Here is a 4,863-nt window from a genome sequence, read left to right as displayed (position 1 = left end):
TTGCTTTTTCGTTTTCCCTCTCTTTTTTTTATAGGGAATTTCAATAAACGCCATAAAGAAAAGTTATTAATAGGAGTATTTATTTTAGTGCCTCAATCTAAAACACCTGAAATGAAGCTTAAACTACAAAAAACAAGTACCCATGAGTTAAAGACTAAATTACATCATCTAAATTTAATTTGAAAGGGTCTAAACAGAGTTCTAAAGCCTAAAACTCACTAGAACAGACTTGGATTTCGCTACGAGGTTTCAAATATTTCCAAAACTATTCCGAATCCTTACTAGTTAGTGTCTGAATAGACTTAATCATACATATTTGGTGGTGTTAGGAAGTGGGTAACTCACATCTAGTGCCAAAAATCGCAAGTTAGGTTAGTATCTGCTCTATGCCCAAGTGTGGGTGTGTTAGCCAATTGAAGCAAATCTCAAGGAAGGTAGGTTCACGTGAAGGGAGAGAGGCGGAGGGGGAACCAGATGGGGGCTAGGGCTTTTCTTAAAAAATAATAAAATAATAAAAAAAAAACTACTTTCTTTTTATCTTTTTTAAACAAAAGCCAACAAATTAAAGGGAAAAATAAAATAAAATTTAGCATCTTCCTTTAACTCCAAATACAGTTTCTCTTTTACCAAAAATTGGCATTCCAATTTAAAAGTGCAAAAGATTTGGAAAACTTTCTAATAATAAATTCCAAAATCTCGAAATAAAGGTTTTAATTGAAATCTTTTTTCCAACATTTTAATAAATTTAATTGGCAATTTTAAAAATTTAACAAAAATTGAAAATTTTCAATCTAGAAAACCCAACAAAGAGGCTCCATTAATTTAGAATTAACGGACTGAAGGGACTTCAAATACCAAATTTATGCCAAATTAGCCTTAATTTTATAATGTCAGGCATTACAGTATTCATCTCTCTTATTTCTGGTATGTTTATCCTTACTTTTCTCCTTTGTTAAATTTAAATATAGTTTAGTTTTATGGTATAATAATTCTATATGCATTGAAAATATATTAAAAAAACAATAATCAAAAGTATTGAAAATAAATAAATTCAAAATTAACAACAATAATAAAATTATTCCTACCTTCGAATTGTTGCTCAAATTTAATCTCCAATGCTAAAGTAAATAAATGCAAAATTAACAACAATAATAAAATTATACTATCTAACACAGGGGCTATGGGAGAGTAACATTATATAGATATATTAGATAATTTCAGGTTTAAAATCATCAAAAAAAATTATTTGGCCCCTATTTTTTAGCATCACACATAAAAAAATAATAATAATAACTTTTTTTCTATCGTTTAGTATCAAATGTGGTATTACATATTTAAAAAAAAAAATAGTTTCATCTTAACATGAATGGTATCCTAGATTCATTTAAGAAAACCGTTTAAATTTTGATTTATCTTCAACATTTGATTTAAAATCAAATCAAATTTTCTCTATAAATTTCGTTGATAATTTTCTTCGGTTATATATTTTTCTCTTCCTTTCTCGTGTTTATTTTCTCCTTTTCTATTTCTTTCTCATGTTTTTTTTTCCTCTTTTTCAATTTCGTTGATAATTTTTTGTTTTCTTTTTGTAGCGTTATACTTGGGTAACTCCAACTCTAACTATTCCTTCATAATTAGTAATGTGTTCTTTTTCTTCTATAATCTACTTATTTTCAAAGAGTATGAGAGCACAAGGTCCGAAAAACACATTTGAAGGATTAATCAACATCATTTTTGTTGTATGTTTGCCCATCTTCATCTATTGCTTCCTCTTTATATAGCATTTGTTTTTCAATTAAAATGAAGGTAACATTTTCGCGTAAAAGCTAAAAATAACATTTATAATTTTAGAGAAATAATAAAAACACGGAATTTGTTAGAAATCTTTTTAATAAAAAGCTTTACATAAAACTAACAACTCAAAATTGATATTTTATTTTTGAAGTTCTAAATGATGTTTTCTTTTCTGTTTTCCACTATTTTTTATTTAAAAATCAAATATGTTAACCAATTGTTGAGTGCTCGTATGATTGAATTTAATAAATGTAGAAAAAACGTGTGTTTTAAAAGTGATTTTTAACGCATTCATTCATAATCAACTTTATCAAACCCATAAAGCGACTAACTTTTTTTCATAATCAATTATAGCACTCTTAAAAGTGATCTAGAATGAAGCCTAAAACAATCCTATTATATTTCAATTCGATGATGGTTTAGTACAGCCATTAAATGTGCCTTTTGAATATATTTTAAAATTTTCATGGTTTATCTTTTATCTATAAATTTTGACAATTTTTTTTCACCATGGGAGTGTTTTCTCCAAACTATCATAATTTTGCCATTAGGCATAAATTGGAGCTTCAAGTAAAAAGAAAAGGTGTTGCAGTTGTTCGCACGAGGTTTCTAGAGAAACTTAATTCGTGGGATTTGAATTTTGTATTTGTATTAATTTTGTGGAAAGTGAATATCATCTCTAATACATAATATTTTGATGCTTTCAAAATAAACTATAGTTTTTAAGCTGGTTGATCTTCTTGAATGATCGGCCTTTAGGCTTTGATTTTCTTGGATGATCGACCTTTGGGTTTGTTCATCTTCTTAGATGATCGGACTTTGGGCTTGATGATCTTCTTCGATAATCAGCCTTTGGGCTTGTAGAACTTCTTGGATGATCGGCCTTTGAGATTGATGATCTTCTTGGACAATCAATCTTTCGGCTTCTTGATCTTCTTGGATGATTGGAGTTTGGGCTTGATGATCTTCTTGGACGATCGTGCTTTGGGCTTGTTGATCTTCTTAGATGATCGGCCTTTGGGCTTTTTCATCTTCTTGGATGATCGACCTTTGGGCTTGATAATCTTCTTGGAGGATTAGTATTCGAACGAGGCTTCCGGAGAAACTTGTTTCGTGGAGTTGAACTTGACTTGGTATTGATGTTGATGTTGATTTGATGTGATGTGGTTTGTGATGGAACATAAAGAATGTATGCACAGTGAAAGTGATAACCGTCATCAATAAGTTGATCCTTCATAGGTTGTTCGTGACCTCAGCTAGGTCAAATACCAAAATACCCCTGAGTCACATCTTTTCTCCTTAAGTACCACTATCTCTCTAATGAATAATTTGTTTAGGATCATAATCACTAAATCCATTCCCTCTCAGGCCAACGAGAGGATGGGATTCCTTGCTCAAGACTCGGGATCAACAGGGAACAACCTTTATATTATCCCTAAAATGGGTAGGAGCGAATTCCATTTTGCAAATTCTATGTCTCTAACCATCTACCTGGTCTTATACCTGAAATAGGAGACATATTGAGTAGCAATGTTGGGTTTAACCTCACCTATGTAGATCAAGGGACAATCGCAAATAAACAGGAGTTCATAGACAGCTCAGGATTCAGATCAAGTTATCTAGGTTATCAAGAAGTGAAATTAATCAATGTTAATAGTAAACGGTATTAATACGTAAAAGTGATTATTTCGTGGTCTATCTTACACAATCTCATTATTTAGAACACCCCCTCTCACATTTCTCTACATGAACAAACTGATCACATCATTTATGACACTTTACAACATTTGTAACAATCATAGAGCGGGTCGTATTCGATAGTATCTTCAGAAATAGGTACCCAACTTAATCCAAGTACTATAGACGGTTTAGGCTATTTTTCTCGAACTTCATCTAGTTTATGTCTCCATATAAAGTCTAAGTATTCATAACAATAGCCAAAGGTTTGTAGTTTATTGAATTTAGAGTTATTAAACAATCAACAACACTTGTCTGAATAAACTTCATATATGTTTACTGTTTACAAAACTACGAGTTTTAGGACATACAACCCAACAACTAAAACTCCTAGTGGGTTACAACAAAGTTGAGTGCTGTGAGAGAAAACTATATACAATAAACCAGGGCATCCCATACATACAATTTCTCCCACTTGCCCTATTTATTCTACCCCTAGTCCTAGACTCTTAAGGTGACCCACGAAAATCTTAGCTGAGAGGGCCTTAGTAAATGGATCAACAATATTGTCCTCAGATGCTATTTTTCTCACAATAACGTCTCCTCTTAACATGATCTCTCTGATGAGATGATATTTGTACTCAATATGTTTTCTACACTTATGGCTTCTAGGTTATTTAGAGTTCGCTACTGCCCTACTGTTATCGCAATTTATAATGATTGGCAGTATGTCTGGAACAACTTCCAAATCATTTAGGAACTTCCTAAGCCATACTACTTCCTTGGCTGCTTCACAAGCAGCAACATATTTTGTTTCCATTGTGGAGTCTACATTGCAGCTCTAATTAATACTTCTCCATACTACTGCTCCTCCATTTAGAGTGAACACCGATCGTGAAGTAGATCTCCTATAGTCTATATTGGTTTGAAAATTGGAATCAGTATATCCCGTAAGGATCAAATCCTTATTTTCATATACGAGCACGTAGTTCCTCGTTCTCATGAGATACTTGAGGATATTCTTAATAGCAGTCCAATGTTCATAACCAGGATTGGACTGATACCTACTGACAATCCCTACTGCAAAGCATATATCTGGACGAGTATATAGCATTGCATAGATCAGACTTCCGACTGCTGATGCATAGGGAACCCGTCTCATATCCTCAACTTCTTGAGGTGTCTTAGGACATTGTGCCTTTTACAAGTGTATTCCATTCCTAGAATGTAAAAGACCTCTTTTAGAATCCTGCATATTAATCCTAGATAATACCTTATCTATATAAGATGTTTGAGACATGGCTAGCATTCTGTTCTTTCAGGTTCAAACTATTTGAATCCCAAGAACATATTGCGCTTCTCCCAGATCTTTCATCTAAAATTGGGTTGCTA

This window comes from Benincasa hispida, chromosome 3, assembly GCF_009727055.1.
Source record: "Benincasa hispida cultivar B227 chromosome 3, ASM972705v1, whole genome shotgun sequence".
NCBI lineage: Eukaryota > Viridiplantae > Streptophyta > Magnoliopsida > Cucurbitales > Cucurbitaceae > Benincasa > Benincasa hispida.
The sequence above is the reverse complement of the archived record's forward strand: the minus strand, read 5'-3'. Positions refer to the sequence as shown.